At 36.2% G+C, this 18,891-nt stretch overlaps 1 protein-coding gene and 1 pseudogene across 4 annotated transcripts in view; one reads left to right on the top strand and one right to left on the bottom strand.

Moving 5' to 3' along the window:
- The window catches only part of ARIH1 (ariadne RBR E3 ubiquitin protein ligase 1), a 117,014-nt gene that overhangs the window by 80,895 nt on the left and 17,228 nt on the right, over nucleotides 1–18,891 (bottom strand). The gene's annotated exons all lie outside the window — the stretch shown is intronic.
- On the top strand, nucleotides 218–13,072 carry LOC309624893 (large ribosomal subunit protein uL1 pseudogene; annotated as a pseudogene). Its single transcript has one exon. The product of its transcript is annotated as a large ribosomal subunit protein uL1 pseudogene (transcript).

Genomic DNA, 18,891 nt, shown 5'->3' with positions numbered 1-18,891 from the left:
CCAGTATTGCAAAGCTATTTAAACATTCAAAAACAAAAATCAGTAAACATAATCATATTAAGAGCCTAAATAAAAACTACAAGATCATAACAGTAGGATGCAGAAAAAGCATCTGACAAAATTTGACATCCAGTACTCATAAAAACTCTCAGCAAATTAGGAACAGAAGGGAATTTCCTTAAATTTGGTAATCTATTAGAAAAATTACAGCTAAATTACAGAAAAACTACAGCTGTCGTGTTAAAAATGACATGATCTATGTAGAAAATTCCATGGACCTACAAAAAAGTTCCTAGAATAAATGAGTTCAGCAAGGTTTCAGAATATAAGACCAATATATTTTTTTAAATTTTTATTGGAATATAGTTGATTTACCATGTTGTGTTAGTTTCAAGTGTACAGCAAAGTGAATCAGTTATACATATACATATATCCACTCTTTTTTAGATTCTTATCCCATATAGGTCATTACAGAGTACTGAGTAGAGTTCCCTGTGCTATACAGTAGGGTCCTTATCAGTTATCTACAGACCAATATTTTTTTTAAAAACAGCTGTATTTTTTTTACATACTAGCAACAAATAAGTGGAAATCCAAAAAAATTTTAAGTTCCATTTACAACAGCACCAAAATATGAAATATTTAAGTATAAATTTAACAAACTATGTGAAAGTACACATATGCTGAAAACTGCAAAATACTAGTAAAGGAAATTTTAAAAGACCTAAATAACTGGAGATATGCCATCTTCATGGGTTGGGAGACTCAATGTAGTTAAAACATTAATTCTTACCAAACTGATCTATAAGATTCAACTCAATACCAATCAAAATCCCAGTGGGATTTTGGGGTAGATGTCAACAAGATATTTCTAAAACTTATGGATTAGCAAGAAAACTAAAATAGCCAAAATAATTTTGAAAGGAACACCACCTGACTTCAAAACATACTACAAAGGTATAGTACTGGCAAAAGAATAGATACACAGGTCAAAGGAATAGAAGAGAAGCCAGAAATAGATTCATACTAGTATGGCAAAATGATTTTTACAACAGTGCTAAAACAATTCAATGGGGGAAAAAATCTTTTCAGCAAACAGTACTAGAAGAATTAAGACATCTATCCATCTACATCCATACAGATATATTTTAAATCAACTCTGACCTATACCTCAGACTTCATACAAAATTCATAATGGATCAGACGTAAATGTAAAACATATGAGTATAAAACTTCTGGGAGAAAAATCTTTGGGACCTTGAGTTAGGCAAATAGTTCTTAGGTATCAGAAGTACAATCCATAAGAAAAACAGATAAACTGGAATTCATCAAAATAAAAAAGACACTTAAGAGAAGGGAAAGACATGCCACAGACTGAGAGAAAACATTTGCAAATCACACATCTGACAAAGAATTTGTACCTAGAATACATATTTCAAAAATCACTTGAAGCCTAACAAGAAAACAAAAATCCAATTCTAAAAATAGGCAAAGCTCTTTTCTAGTTATCGCGGTGCGAGACACCCTCTACGAGGTGGTGCGGTAAGTCCTGTATGGGAACCAGCGCAAGCGCCAGAAGTTTTTGGAGACGGTGGAGCTTCAGATCAGCCTGAAGAACTATGACTCTGAGAAGAACAAACGCTTCTCAGGCACCATCAGGCTTAAGTCCACTCCCTGCCCCAAGTTTTCTGTATGTGTTCTGCGGGACCAGCAGCATTGTGATGAAGCCAAGGCTGTGGATATCCCCCACATGGACATTGAGGCCCTGAAGAAACTCAACAAGAATAAGAAACTGGTCAAGAAGCTGGCCAAGAAGTATGATGCCTTTTTGGTTTCAGAGTCTCTGATCAAGCAAATCCCACAAATCCTGGGCCCAGGCTTGAATAAGGCTGGCAAGTTCCCTTCCTTGCTGACCCACAACGAGAACATGGTGGCCAAAGTTGATGAAGTGAAGTCCACGATCAAGTTCCAATGAAGAAGGTGCTGTGTCTGGCAGTGGCTGTTGGCCACGTGAAAATGACAGATGATGAGCTTGTGTACAACATCCACTTAGCTGTCAACTTCCTGGTGTTGTTGCTCAAGAAAAATTGGCAGAACGTCTGGGCTTTGTACATTAAGAGCACCATGGGCAAGCCCCAGCGCCTGTACTAAGGCACAGCTTAATAAACCATACTCCCACCATTAAAAAAGTAAATAAATAAAATAAAATAAAATAAAAACAGGCAAAAAATCTGAACAGACATTTCACCAAAGAAAATCCATACAGAGACATGAAGAAGCACATGAAAGGATGCTCAACATCATTAGCCATTTGGGACACACAAACAGAAGCCACAAAGTTATCACCACATGCCAATTAGAATGTTGGGGTGGGGGGAGAAATCTGACAATCCCAAGTGCTGCAGTGTGTGTGGTGCTACTGGAACTCTCATACACTGATGGTGGGAATGCAAAATAATACAGCCAACAAGAAAAAGTTTCAAAGTTTCTTACAAAGATAAACATATACTTAGCACAACCCCAAAATCTCACTATTAGGAATTTACCCAAGTGAAATGAAAACTTATGGTCACCCAAAAACCTGTATGAGGATATTTATAATGGCTTTATTTGTACCTGGCAAAAACTGGGAACAATCTAAATGTTCTGCAACTAGGGAATGGATAAACAAATCGTGGTACATCCACTGGATGGAATACTACTCAGTAATAAAGAACTACTGATATACACAACAACATGTATGAATCTCAAATGCAAATTCTAAGTGAAAGAAGCTAGACTCAAAAGGCTATATATTGCATGATTCCATTCATATGACAAGGTATGAAAGGCAAAACTATAAGGATGGTGTACAAATCCCCTGGTTGCCAGGGATTAATGGGGGAGGGGTTGACCAAATGGGGTAGAAGACGGGAGTTTTTTTAGAGGGTGACGATGGAACTGTTCTGTAAGTTCACTGTGGTGGCCATTACATTCTCTAGGTATTTGTCGAAACTCATGGAATTGTACACCCAAAAGTATAAATTCAGTGTATGCAAATTGAAATATAAATTTAAAATATAAATTATAAAAGTAATCTAACCTGCACTGGATCCTCTATAATGGAATTCTGACTGTTAAAAGTACAATGATACCTTATAACCCATCAATTACTGGGTATTTATCTGGAAAAACAAACAAAAAAACAAAAAAACCCCACAGAAACACTAATTCAAAAAGATACATGCACCTCAATATTCACCAAAGCATGACTTGCAATTGCCAAGATATGGAAGCAACCTAAGTGTCCATCAACAGATGAATGGATAAAGAAGATGTGGTATATATATGCAATGGAAATTTTGCCATTAGCACAACATGGATATACTTGGAGGGCATTATGCTAAGTGAAATAAGTCAAAGACAAATACCGTGTGATATCACTTATATGTGGAACCTAAAAAAATACAACAAACTAGTGAATATAACAAAATAGCAGCAGACTCACAGATACAGAGAACAAACTAGTGGTTACCAGTGGGGAGGGGGCAACATAGGGCCGGGAGGTACAAACTACTGGGACAGGCTAAAAGGATGTATTGTACAACATAGGGAATATAGCCAATCTTTTGTAATAACTGTAAATGGGGTGTAACCTTTAAAAATTGTATAAAAGGGCTTCCGTGGTAGCACAGTGGTTAAGAATCCACCTGCCAATGCAGGGGACACAGGTTTGAGCCCCGGTCCGGGAAGATCCCACGTGCCGCGGAGCAACTAAGCCCATGCGCCACAACTACTGAAGCCCGCATGCCTAGAGCCCGTGCTCCACAACAAGAGAAGCCACTGCAATGAGAAGCCCGGGCACAACAACAAAGAGTAGCCCCCACTCGCCGCAACTAGAGAAACACCCGTGCGCAGCAACGAAGACCCAACGCAGCCAAAAATAAATAAATAAATAAAATAAATTTTAAAAATAAATAAATAATAAAAATTGTATTTTAAAAAAGTGTGGCGTCAAAAGGGCAATCCTAAACAGAAGAACACAGATGTGATATTATTTAGTGCCAGGCACTTTATATACATTATTATTTCATTTAATCCTCACATTAATACTTTATGTAGGTAAGCACTATATACATTTTACAGATGAGGGTAGAGAGGTTAAGTGACCTGACCCAAGATAAAACAAGTTTTAACCGGATCTGAATATTAGATGACATTTATAAAAATTTATGCTTATGGCACCCTTAAAGATTCTTATTTAATTGCTTTAGGTTGGGGACTGGTCAAAGGAGAGAAATCCACCTATGTATGCTACCAAAATTCATAATTAAAATTCACTAATCCATTATTCTAGTGGAAAGTCAACTCAAGCTCTTGGATGAAATAACTCTTCATCCTGTTCTTACTGGTGTTCCTCTTTTTTTTTTTTAAGGATATAAACAAACCAAACAAAATCAGTTAATGAGAGAAATCACTATAATTAGAAAACTAATACTACTGGCAGCGATACATTTAACTTTCAGGACAATAAGGCAATCTAAAATGTCACATCATCTCTAGTTATAAACTCTAAAACAATTGTTTCCCCATTCTGGCTACATATTAGAATCTCCTGTGGAACTTTAAAATACCAATACATGGACTTCACTGCCAGCAATTCTGATTCAATGGTCTGGAATGGGACATGGATACATGTATTTTTCACCCAAATTTTAACCTCAAGTTCCCCAGATGATAGTAATATGCAGCCAAAATTAGGAACTAATGCTCTAAACAGTTTCCCACTATGGGGGCTCTGGAAAAGTAAAGTGTATATGTAGAACTCTCATATGAATATAGTAGTGTAATATTTTAGTAATTTGAAGAAAATTACATTTTAGGGTTATAGCAGGGGCGTTTGCTTTGAAAGTATCTCCAAAGTTCCATTTCTGCATTTTTAAAAAGTGGGTCTGAATATGCCAACTGTCCCAGCTGAGACTTTATGCAATGTCATCCTCCATCATTTGATCAAATGATTCTCAACTTTGGTAGCACATTAGAATCACCTGAGCTTTTAAAAAACTGATGTGCAGGCCACATCCCAGGCCAAATACATCAGAAGTGAGGTGGCGGAGGAGAGGTGGAGGAGGGGACTGGGTACGAAAGGGAAGAACCTGGGCATTACCATATGCATTCCAATATGCAGCCAAGGTGGAGAACCACAGTTCTAGATGTATGCATGTATGCAGACAGGCCCAAATTCAAAAGAGTATGACAGACTCTCCTGGTAAATCAACCAAGCTGCTGAATGACATTGCCAGGATTAGTACTGTGGGGAGGCAACTATTTTTTGAAAAGTCTCAGCAGACAACCTTCTTATTTTAGGGGAAAGCTAAATATTAGATGAATGGGTTTTATAATATTAAAGAGTAGCCTAAAATGAACCAGCAAAAAAAAAACATTTTTAACCCAATTAACATACACAGAAAGACTTCCAAAGCCTAGATTTTATTTATCTCAGAATTTGCTCTGAAATAGAATTAAATAGATTCCATCTCAAAACTCAGTTTGACAATTTTCCTACACAAGAATGGGCTCATTCCAATGCAGGGGACGCAGGTTTGATCCCTGGTTGGGGAACTAAGATCCCACATACTGCGCAGCAACTAAGCCTGCATGCCACAACTACTGAGCCCATGCACCTCAACTAGAGAGCCTGCATGCCGCAACTAGAGAGAGAACCCTCACACCACAACTAAAGAGGAGCCCACGCGTCGCAACTAAGACCCGACGCGGCCAAAAAATAATAATAAATTTTTTAATAAATTTTAAAAATATAAAATAAAAATAAATAAATAAAAATTTAAAATTTTTTTTAAAAAGAATGGGCTCATGCTTCTACATTATGTTTCTATCTAGCTTAATCTGAGCTCCTTAAGAGAACTGCTGGTGATCCAAATTTTATAGACTATTAATGTGCCTTTTTAAAGCAATATTAGAAACCCAAAACTGTAAAATACAAAAACTTCTGTACAGAAGTGTTTGCAACACCTACAATTAAAGGTAAATAAGCAAACATACACGTCCACAAAAGACAAATAATCCAACAGAAATGGGCAGTTTATGAGTTCAGCCAAAGAATACAATTGGCTGAAAAACAAGAAAATATTCAACCTCCATAATACAACTATTTTTAATCTACCACAATGGCTAAGATCTTAAAAACTGGTAATATCCGGAAACAAAGGTGTGGGGAACTGGCCCACAACATGTTTGTGAGATGGCAACTCTCTTTTTTTTTTTTTTTAAATGAGTTTTTAATTTTGGACATGTTGAGTTCTAAGTGCTTTGCGACATTCAAGTCTTGATTTTTAATTTATTTATTTTATTTATTTATTTTTGGCTGTGTTGGGTCTTTGTTGTTGCATGCAGGCTTCCTCTAGTTGTGGACAGCAGGTGCTACTCTTCATTGCGGTGTGCGGGCCTCTCATTGCCGTGGCTTCTCTTGTTGTGGAGCACGGGCTCTAGGCGCGCGGGCTTCAGTAGTTGTGGCATGGGGGCTCAGCAGTTGTGGCTCGCAGGTTCTAGAGCACAGGCTCAGTAGTTGTGGCACACGGGCTTAGTTGCTCCGCGGCATAAGGGATCTTCCTGGAAGGGCTTGAACCGCTGTTCCCTGCATTGGCAGGCGGATTCTCAACCACTGTGCCACCAGGGAAGCCCCAAGATGGCAACTCTCTTAAAACCTTTGTGAGAATAGTTTAGCAGAACTGATCAAAACTTAAAATGCACTTGACCTAGGACCTAGAAATTCCACTTTTAGGAACCTAGCCAAAAGAAATCTACAAGTGTAAAAGGGTAAGAAAAAGAAATTTCACATGCACATTATTTGGAAAAGCAATAAAGCAAAGACAACCTACATTTTCCCAAGAGGAAAATGCCTATAAATTATGCTGTAACCATACTTAAAATATTATGCAGCAATTTAAAAAACAAAAAGAAAATAGATCTGTGTGCACTGGAATGGAAGGATACTACTGAGATACCACTGTACCACTGAGTGAAAAAAGCAAGTTACTGAGCAATGTACAATATTCCATTTTTGTGTTTAAAAAAAAGTAAATTTGTATGACATACTGAATGTGCACTTTAAAAGGTTGAGAAAGCTGTCCTTGAGAATTATATCTCCAGGGACTGGTTTGGGAATAGGGTAAAAGATTTTTTCTACTTTATAATCATATGAATAGAAATTTAAAATGTTACTTTTACAATAATTAACAGTAGTATAGGCCTTGCTACTTCAAAATGTGGTCCACAAAATCTCAATCACCCTAATCTCAAAGGGTTAGTTAGGAATGCAGAATCCTAGATCCCAATCCACATCTACTGAATGTTCATTTCAACCAGACCCTCAAAGGTTCCTGAGGTGACGTGTACGCACATTAAAGTTTGAGAAGCACTGGTACAGACTATAGGAACCAACATCTGAGCTGGTCACACTAACTGTAAAAAGTTTCATTTCCAAACTCTCAGATTTAATTAAATACTTGATTTCCTTCTAAGAAATGATCATGTATAATTCAGGTATAATTTGCCTTCCCTTTAAAGGTATATAAGAATGCTGAGAGCTTTATACTAAGAGTCACTAAAAGGCTGCAATATAATTAACAGTCAATGACATACAATAAATCCTTTAGGTATCCAAAGTTCATACAGTACTACATACAAAATGGAAGAGTAGTATCTTGTCACCAAAAGATGCTCTTGACTTTGATCAATCAGGATTAGGTGCCAGGAATAGAAACCACTAGATATTCTGAGCAAAGGGGGAGTTAATAAAAGAGAAATTGGGTGCTTAATGGTTTTAAGGACTGGAGGAATGGGGCTGTAAGGCTACATCTGTCTATAAGAATGACACGAGAACACTACACAACTGAATCACAAGGGACTCGCCCCACCTTAAGCCACCAATGGAACCACTAAATTCAAGAACAGCAGACACCTGTGATCCAAAGGAATCAGAAAGTCACCACTGCCACTGCCACAACTGCCACTACATAATCATGAAGAAAGGTGATGTACACAAGAGTCTAGCTGCTGCCTTTGCTACAAATGCCTCTTGATAACACAGAAAGTGAAGAATGAACAATGCAATGCTGCATTTCCGCTACTGCAGAACAATCTCACGTTTTCACAACCCAAAAAAAAAAGGGGGGGGGGGAATGGGGACAGAAAAGGGAAGAAAGACGAACCCCCTTCACACCTCACATACATATCTAATTGCCAGCAACTATTTCACATCTAAAACCCTAAACGCAAAATAGTCTGAGAAATAAAGTTTTTGGCTTTCTAGCCCAACAATACAGAGAGGTAATTAGGAGGGTTGAGGAAGACCATCTCACAGAATTCTCAGATGGCTTAAAAGCTATATTCACAAAAAGAATTTACAACTAAACAACACTAATCCTCAAAGTTTCCAGTTTTGAATATTTACTTCTAAGCTACCATCAGCAGAAGGAAGGTAAAAGAAAAAAAGGGGGAAATGTTGAATGTAATGAAGATGCTTCCTGGATATTATTTTAGCAAGAAGTTCACACTTTACTCACTACCCTTGGAGATTATTTAAAATAAAATTTAACACCAACAAGTTTTGACCAACTATTTGTAATTCTGTAGATCCATGATACTTAACTTGAAATTTTGCTGAGATATGCATTTGAACTATAAATTTAATCCTGATGTACCGAAAGTTGTTAATGAATGCACCTAGCCAACTACCCATCAATGACACTTCAAATTTGGCTTTGTTCTTCTTCACCTTGCCCTTCAAATGCCTCGTAGGCGTTATATGAAGGAAATTACTTCCTTCTATATCATCTTAAATTTGAAAGGTCAAAGATCTCACCTCTAGAGAATGTCAAGAGTTTAATCAGAATAAGAGAAATAAAATGCTTCTGTAAATGGAAGGAAGGTTACTAAACTGTGTATAATCATTTAATTTTCTGTAAAAATTCAACTGCAAACCAAAGGGGTTGGGTGATGGAAGGGATATATTTACATAAACAGTAGAAACAGTATGTAAAACTTCTATTTTACAACAGAAAAACAAACTCATGTAAATAGCAGTATACTTTAGCATTTAGTTGAACAAGAGCCAAGTCACCTCCAACAATCATAACTCTAGTTTTAAACCTTCACCGTTACATGAGGCCTCATTCAGGCAAAACCTGGGTGGAGTCTCAGTCTCCTAACTGGCTATTCCTTGAGTGGAGGGAAAAAATCCTATAGATAAAAAGGGTAAGAACTAAAAGGTAAGACCAAGAATCAGGTAACTCCAATTCCAAACTATCTTGGCATAACGGAGCTAATCTAAACCACAAATGAAGATTCTATATAGACCACCTTATGTTATTTTACTATTTTTGTGGCAGTTCAGAATTGTGAGAAATAATTAAGGTTATTTAGCAACCTTGAGTTATCTACTCACATTCTCACCTCTGGATTCCAATGGTCAAGCCCAAAGTATTAGCAATCCACATGGCTATTGTGGCACATACTGCAAATGTTCCACCAAACACACAACCAAAACATCTGAGTGACTTCCATGTACTGTCACTTCACCTTAACACTACCACCAGCCATCTGCAAACTACCTAAAGATGGCATACAAAAATTAGTTCTGTAAAGTGAACTGAATATTGTTAAGAAGTCTTGTATGTAGTTACTTCTTCTTCTGGAGGTACTTAGAAAAAGAGATACCTATACATTCCCAACTACTTTTTTTTTTTTTAAACAGTGTTTGACCTAGTATTTTTAACTGTATCTTTTAACTAATATCCTTCCTTTCCCAACACGGCAACTCGAAATACCTATCGATAACTGGTAGGATTCTGATTAGCAACTGACTGACTACTCTTTACTTATTCATACTCTATACATGTATATGTGGTACACAAAATTTTGTACAATATAAACATAAGTGAGATTATTTGAAAATCATAGTGCTTTAGAGAACAAACGTATGGACTCCAAGGGGGGAAGTGGGGGTGGGATGAATTGGGAGATTGGGATTGACATATATACACTATTGATACTATGTATAAAATAGATAACTAATGAGAACCTACTGTATAGCTCAGGGAACTCTACTTAGTGCTCTGTGGTGACCTAAATGGGAAGGAAATCCAAAAAAGAGGGGATATATGTATACGTATAGCTGATTCACTCTCCTGCACAGTAGAAACTAGCACAACATTGTAAGGTAACTATACTCCAATAAAAATTATAAAAAAATAATAAAAATTAAAAAAAGAAAATCATAGTGTTTATATTTTAAAAGTGTGAAAGTTTTATTTAAGTAAATTTGTATCTTACAAATGCTTTTCTAAGAAAAACTACTTGAAAATAGAGCGATTATAAAAGTCTTTAAAGATCAAAAAGTAGTCATAAATCCAAATGATCTTGAAATAGACAAAAATATACTCCTGTATCATTTAAAGAAAGTTTTATAACCAAGCTGTAACAGGCCACATACATCCCCGGTACATACTCCTGCCAATTATTCTCAAAATTCACAGCTCAATGGTTAAGAATAATGAACAAGGAACATGTGGCACATACAACTGGAATCTTTCTTCATGAAGGCTTGGACTAAGAACACTTTTAACATATATTTGCAGAGGGAATTTTAAAGAATGAAGGTATCACTAAATGTGGACCTTTAAGGATGGGATTGCACTGAATCACTGTTAAATTGTTAAAAATTTAGTGGATGTACACAGTTTTAGAAGCTAATGGTAACCTCAAGGTTTAACAACCATCTTTGCCACATCCCAGTTGCTAATGATTTCCAATCCTTTGAGAAAACCATTTTAAATTTTTAGCTGTTTCTTCTGGTATTTATTTTCATCCTAAATAATATGCTTATGCTCCGACAGTTACTATCTTTCCATTTTAGATATTATCTATCACCTTCCCTGTGAAAGTTGAAGATTTAGCACTCCTACATGCACCCACTCCCAAATCATCCTTATATTATTTTAGCATAGTTTTTATTCAAGCCACTATCCATTGTTTTTAACAATCAACTAATAGGAACTCCGAGAGGAGAGGGAAGGGAATTACCAAAGCAGTATTAAAAGTTTATTTCCCAAAGCTTTAAAAGGACACAAGTCTTCCAGTTGAAAGGGTCCAATACGATCAGAGGATTCACATTTATACATCTCTTCAGAACACAAAGGATAAAGAGAAAAGGCTGAAACTTTTTTAAAAAGTTATCAAGAAATGGGAAGCAGACTGGTATTAGATTTATTAGCAACAATGAATGCAGAAGGCAGTATCTTTCATATGCATTCCAGTCCAGAAGTTTCCTGGCTAGCCAATCTAGCAACCAAGATTAAAGGCAAACTGAAGACATTATCAGAGTCACAATGAGCAATATCCTAAAAAAAGTTATGTGGGAGTTAAATTAAGAATGTAGTCCAGCATTCTGAGACTAAATGAGACTAAATCAAGAAAAAAGACATAGATCTAAGAAACAGGGGCAGAAGTGTAATGTAAAAGTTCGTGATTGATGGCTATACAAGAGGCCTAGTGGGAAGGGCATCCTGATTAGAAGAACAAAATGGAGGACTCCAGGAGAAGTGCAAATACAATCCAAGCGTAAACTGGACTACTTGGACTGTCACTAAATGATATAACCATAAAAACAAACATTACTCAATGGTGTCACTTTAAAAATCAAGCTATGAGCGAACTAAGACTTGGTTATGATCACAAGACAAAGGAACTTTGATAACATAAAAGTATAGGTAGCATAAACTGCGATCCTCAAAGGTGCGAAAAGGAAGAGGAAAGAGATAATGCCAAAGGGTGATGGAAAGAAAAAGGTGTATTAATTAAAAGTATAAATGTAATCATTTGAAGACATAATAGGTATTTACTTTTTTATTTGTTACCATATGTAAGTATTACTCTTTTTTTAAAATCACAAATTACATATTGGAGAAAAGAGCTACAATAACTATCATATATTAAGAACTAACTAAGTGGCTTCCCTGGTGGCACAGTGCATAAGAATCCGCCTGCCAACGCAGGGGACATGGGTTCGAGCCCTGGTCTGGGAAGATCCCACATGCCGCAGAGAGACTAAGCCCATGCGCCGCAACTACTGAGCCTGTGCTCTAGAGCCCGCGAGCCACAACTACTGAGCCCGTGCGCCTAGAGCCCATGGTCCGCAACAAGAGAAGCCACCGCAATGAGAAGCCCGTGCACCACAATGAAGAGTAGCCCCCACTCGCTACAACTAGAGAAAGCCCGTGTGCAGCAACGAAGACCCAATGCAACCAAAAATTAAAAATAAATAAATAAAATTTAAAAAAAAAAGTTTAAGAACTAAGAATAGGCACAAAGGATATGAAAAGGCAATTCAGAGAAATGTTCAGTTAAAACAACCAAGTAATATTTTCTTTATCAGACTAATGAAAATTTTAGGATTCTTAATAGTGTCAGCAAGAGTATAGAGAAAATGATAGTTCACACACTGTTGGTATAAACTCCGTAACCATTTTTGAAAACATTCAGTCGTATTTATAAAAACCGTAAATGTCTATACCCAAAGGCCAGCAAGCTCACATCCAAGGTTAGGTTAGGTCAAGAAAGGAAAAGGAAGGAAAGGAAAGGAAGGAGGCACACAATAGAGAATGAACAAAATGCCCAACAATAAGGTCATATTAGAAAATACTGTACAATCGTTAATTCCATAGTATACCATTAAAGGAAAAAATAACAACTTGCAGAATAAAGTGAGATTGGAAAAGGAAGTGGGAAAGAGTACAAATACAGCTATTTTTCTTCTAAAATAAAACATTTCAATTGTAGACTAAAGTTTATTGACATAAGCATAAGAAGGCACTACTTTAAAAAAAATCAAATCTTAGCATGATTTAGATACAGTTAAAGTTTCCATCTTTACCCACTTACTAAGAATTCCTTTTCATAAAGACATAGATTAACCAGATTTTTTAAAGATATCACCAACATGCATTTTAAGAAGGCGAAAACTAAAAAGCAGAAGTTACTTTTGAAATGTCAATAGTGGCAGTCAGAGGGAGATCAGCTCAGCTCGGTGCTTTGTGACCACCTAGAGTGGTGGGATGGGGAGGGTGGGAGGGAGGGAGATGCAAGAGGGAAGAGATATGGGAACATATGTATATGTATAACTGATTCACTTTGTTACAAAGCAGAAACTAACACACCATTGTAAAGCAATTATACTTCAATAAAGATGTTTAAAAAAAAAAATAGTGGCAGTCAGGATTAGAACATACCTAGGTCTCTAAAATTCAGAACTATTTTGCTTTATAGTGAGTTGGACTGCTAGATCTGACCATTTTGAAGAAACTATAGATTCATGACTAATATTCATTTTAATATGCCATGCAATAAGATAAAAAATAATTTGTGATTTATTTAGACCATGAAATACCTAAAATACTTTTGAAAGAAGGTGCTAAATATGAAATATGAAAGTTTAAAAAAGTAACCAAAAAGGTTTCTAAGACCAAAAAAACATGGGGGGCGGGGAGGAGGGCATCTTAAAATACACCAAAACATCTTGTCTTAAACACTATTTATTCAAAATATCTGTACTATGGTTTACCATGGAACTTCACTTCAAAATACATTTCCACATTCAAGCGACAGTAGACTAGATCTCTTCAATATAGTATATAGTTTATTAAAGTAACTATTATCATCAGCTTTTTGGGGCCAGAATTTAGGCTATAAGTATCTAAGATTTTAGGTTTTACGGTCATTTTGAAAACCCAGCAATCTTCACTGAAAACCAAATACCAACTTTTATCTGCCTTTTCATTTGGGAAGCCTTGAGAAGCACTGTATTACCTATTAGAAAAACAAAACCTCTTTCTTTTAGAAGCACAACAGCAAAGAAAATGATGCAAATATCTGTATCGTTCAGCTACCCCTATAAAATCTCACTTTACAGCCAATACTAGAGTAATAAATAAGCAATCCAACATTTTACCATATTATATATAAAGCTTTCATTTCTTTTTCTTCATATGTTTGCATTGTACTGCCTAAGTTCTTGAACCTTGCCTGTGATTTAGGTCTTAGGATTCAGCTCTCTCATTCTAACCCAGTATTTACAAAAAAAAAAAAAAAAGAAAAATGCCAGGAATTGCTATTACAACTGCTATCATTTAGCAAGTAAATGGATCCAAATATCTAAGTAAATGCTACGAATATTTAAATAAGGATCCTTAAGATTCCTTATATAAGTTAAAGGACAACCTGGAAGATTTAGACTATTTCCATCAAAATAGAATCAGATATATAACATTAATACATAAATATACACACATGGCCAGATCAATCGATCTTTCCTGCTTCTTCTCCCAGTTTTATAAATGTGTTCCTTATGCAGCCAAAAATAAATAAAACAAATAAATAATAAATCTTTTTAAAAAATAATAATAAAATAAATGTGATCCTCTGTCATCATAGTTTCTGAAAATCAACCAGGTCCATGAATCAAGCAAATATCATAAATATCCTCCTCCATTTAATCATTTCTTCTATTATTCAGCATTTTTTTAAAAGATAGTGGCAAATACCAATTTACTTTGTTGCCTGAGTGCCAAGTAAGCTTCTGGTTTAAACAATAAAACTGTGCCCTTTGTAAATAGATATGTCAAATTTGTCATGTCAGAACAGGCTTTCCATAAAGATTCACAGGATAAACAGTATGCCCTTAAATAATTAGGTATTTGCTGCCAATACGTGCTCATACATATGTGTTTAATGATCCTTTAATAACTTGTCTTTGGAATGATTCTGTCCTACCTTTGCTGCTGCAGCCCTCCTGTCCTTTGCATCACTGAATTCATACTTCTGGAAGTACCCAATATGCACTGTAACAGACAGATGGACAGATCAATGGGCCACAGCGACAAAGGCCAGAGAGACAGACTTGACAAAAATTAAAATCAAGGTATATAAAGGGGAGGGAGGAACCAGAAAACATATCTACCTATATTCTATAGTAAAATACCTGAACTTCAGATCTGCAACCCTCTCATCCACATACCAAATAAATTATTCTTGATTTCCATTTTATTCTCTTCTTTCAACTAGAAATAGTACCACTGCCATAGGCAAAATAATCAGTATTTTTAATACCATCAGCAGTTACAGATACAGCAGGCATTTCTGTAACCATGCCACACGATTTCTTCAAATAGAGGTTGCTCTTTAATACACAAGAAACTATCGCATCCAAAGAAGACTTTCAATGACAAAATTAAAATGGCAACTGTTACACACAGAAAATTTCTACTGCAGTGCCAAGGCCTATGTGATTATAGTATACTACTGGGAATCACTGAATGAAAGTCACATTTCAGCATTTTATCATTCTGTATTTTCCTGTCTTTCTATGTAAAAATGTTTGCTCACACCACATCTAGATTAATTTGGGGGCTTAAAAGAATGTATTAGTGCCATTTAGGCCAATTTCCAAGACAGAGTAAAACATTTATACACAAAACTACCAACAGTATCTTTAAAAGCTATGTAGAGTCCTCCTGCTAGCTCAAATCCATTCAAATGAGTATTCACACTTCAAGAAGCTTCTAAAAGTTATTTTTTGAAAAGTACCTTTATATCTCAAAATGCTGGCTTGGCTTAAGCTTCATCAAAAACTTACATCTATGTATGTCATTTTAATTTAATCAAATATTTTATTTTGCATGCATCTAAAATAATACAGAGCCAAGCTACATGTTTAAGAAACACTGAGGGGTGGGCTTCCCTGGTGGCGCAGTGGTTGAGAGTCTGCCTGACAATGCAGGGGACACGGGTTCAAGCCCTGGTCTGGGAAGATCCCACATGCCGCACAGCGGCTGGGCCCGTGAGCCACAATTGCTGAGCCTGCGCGTCTGGAGCCTGTGCTCCGCAACAGGAGAGGCCGCGATAGTGAGAGGCCCGCGCACCGCGATGAAGAGTGGCCCCCGCTTGCTGCAACTAGAGAAAGCCCTCGCACAGAAACGAAGACCCAACACAGCCATAAATAAATAAATAAATAAATAAGTAAGTAAAATTAAAAAAAAAAAAAAAAGTTTAAAAAAAAAAAGAAACACTGAGGGAAAATGTTTCCCCTTCTATTTCCAGGGAATCTAACCATTTACACATTTCTTATTGTAACCCCTCAAAAACATGAGCAGGTAATGAGTAATGATAATCAAATGTAATGCATAATCTCTGACTAAATTCTAGACTAGAAGAAGAAAAGCTATGAAAGACAACTGGGAAAATGTGAATGTGATATGTATACTAGATTTTTTTCTCTATGACAACTTTATTCAGATACAATTCATATACCATAAAACTCACTTTCAAAATGTGTGATTCAGTGGTTTTGATTATATTCAGAGTTGTGACGCATAGTTGTGTAAACCATTAATTTTAGAACATTTCATCACCCCAGAAACCCCATACCCATTTGCAGTCCCTCCCCATTCTCCCCTTTCCCCACCCAGCCTCTATTTTTTTGTCTCTATGGATTTGCCTATTCTGGACATGTCCTATAAATAGCATCATACAGTATGAGGTCTACTGTGACTGGTTAATTCTGTCATTTAGTTTTACTTATCTAGGAAGGCCAACAAGCTGATAGCTTGCCATGGACATCAAATAGGTCTGTTTTACTGGGGGAATGGAGGAACTATTAATTCAGAAGGTTAGTTAAATGAAGGCTGCTTAAAGCTTCAGCTACATTTTAGCAGATGAGGAAAGACAATTTATTAAAGTTAAATAACTGATACAAAGTCACAGAGCTGATAAAAGGCAAAGTTGGAACTAAACTTAGTTCTATATGATGCCAAAGACTTCAGCACTATTTTATCTCCTAATAAAATAATCCACCAATTCTCACTGATGCTACCCTCCTAATACCTTGAATACCTCTCCCACCTCTCCATTCCTGCCTTGCTAACCTCATCATATATTTCTTGCTCAGATTATTGTAATACCTTTCTCACTACTCTCCCTGCTTCCTAATATCATCCTGTTCTCATTTACTCCCTATACTGCCAACAAAGTGGCTCTTCTCAACACTAATCCTATATTAAAAGTTTATAGTTGTTTCAACTGGCCCCATCTCATTTAGCACTATGCTAAAGCCTTTCACAAACTGCCTACCTGTCTAGCCCCAGCTCCTACCACACTACTTTCCAATAATTTTAGCAATCTTTTCAATTCCTTATTGTTCATCCAACAACCTAGACTATTAATAGCTTCTGGCTTTTGTACATTCCATTAATCTTCCTCCTCTGTCTGGAATGCCACCTCCAATCCCATCTGCCTAGTGAGTTACTATTCATTTTTCAAAACCTAGCTTCAGACCCACTTCCACCAGGATCTGTCAGTCCTTCCCAGAAAACAACACTAAATTCCTTCTCTGACCTTGTAATTTTTACTGTTGTACATTTCACTGTATTATAATTTATTTATACAAGCCTCCTTAAAGAGTTGTCCAGTATCTGTATTCCCCCAGCACGGTGTAGCCACTAAAAAAATACTAGGTAAAAAATCAAATACTCAACTTATATACTGTTCTCTAACTAAACTGAAGCATTATTTTTAGGATCCCATTAACCTCAGAAATTCATAAAATAATCATGATATTTAGGGTCTTAAATGGAGCATAAAAATTAGGGTAGGGGAACTGTGGAGGTTCTACTTTTAAGAGAAAAGTATTAAGAATAAAGATAGTAATACTAGTGATTACCTCTGAGGGAAGGAATCAGGTAGTTATTAAGGTGGGAGATTTTCTACTTTTTTTATCTTCTGTACTTTTTGAATTTTGAGCCAAGAAAATAGCTGTTTGTCAAAAGTTTTTTAATCCTAAAAAAAAAAAAGTATCAAGTCTTAGAATACTAAGGCTGTTTCAATTTTTTTTTAATCAGAGCTTATGGAGGAGAGTTCAGTCATATTGGCCCCAGCATGCAACGTATTTCTGTATTTTGTTTTGGTTACACAGAATGAAAACCCTGACTCACAAAGATATGAAATTTGCATTGCCATTTCAGAATATTCTTCACTTAAACTGATCCAGAAGCTTAAAAAAAGGCAGTAGAAAACAGTTTATTCAGAGTTGACTTGTTAACACTGTCTAGCAACTGCCTTTATTTTTATAAATGCAGAGTCAGAGGAAATATGCAGAACTCAAAACCCCAAAACTATTAATAGTAGAGACACATCAAGATGAGTTATCTATCTACTTGTTACTGCAAAACCTGCCAATGTCTGCAATGAGGGTACGAACAAACATCTGCCTCTGCCTTGCCTGGCATTTATTTAACTGAACAGGGCGCGTATGTGCTGCTACAATGTTCTACCTTCTGTAACTCTGAGCAGCCATACACAGGTCTGAATCCAAAATACCAGTTCATAATAATCTTCAATCAACAATCCATAAGAAGTGAAGCAGAAGCTTTATTCTGGATTCTGCACACACAAAAAATGTTAGCCTGGATATAGTTTAACACATTGGTAATCTCCAATATGATAAATAGTTCTTTCAAAATTATAGAAAGGCTATCATGAGGAAGGGTTAGAACCAGGTAGGTTCAAGTAAAAAGCTACAGAGAGACATATATATTAACACCTGGAAAAACTCAAAATCAGAGCTGTTCAAACATGAAATGCGCTCCCTTCTAGAGTGGCTGTGGGGGTTTAAGTCACTAGGGAGGTTCAAGAATAGGCTTAACCTACTCTTAATCCTAAAAGGGATCACTTAACAGGGAGGTGGTATACTTGGTAAGTTGCTGGCCAGCATAACCTTTAAAGATCCTTTTCATCCTTGTTAATCTTACTCTATGTGAATCAAAAATTGTGTTGACTTTGACA

The sequence above is a fragment of the Balaenoptera borealis genome (assembly GCF_965194805.1).
Source record: "Balaenoptera borealis genome assembly, chromosome: 3".
Lineage (NCBI taxonomy): Eukaryota > Metazoa > Chordata > Mammalia > Artiodactyla > Balaenopteridae > Balaenoptera > Balaenoptera borealis.
The sequence above is the reverse complement of the archived record's forward strand: the minus strand, read 5'-3'. Positions and strand labels throughout refer to the sequence as shown.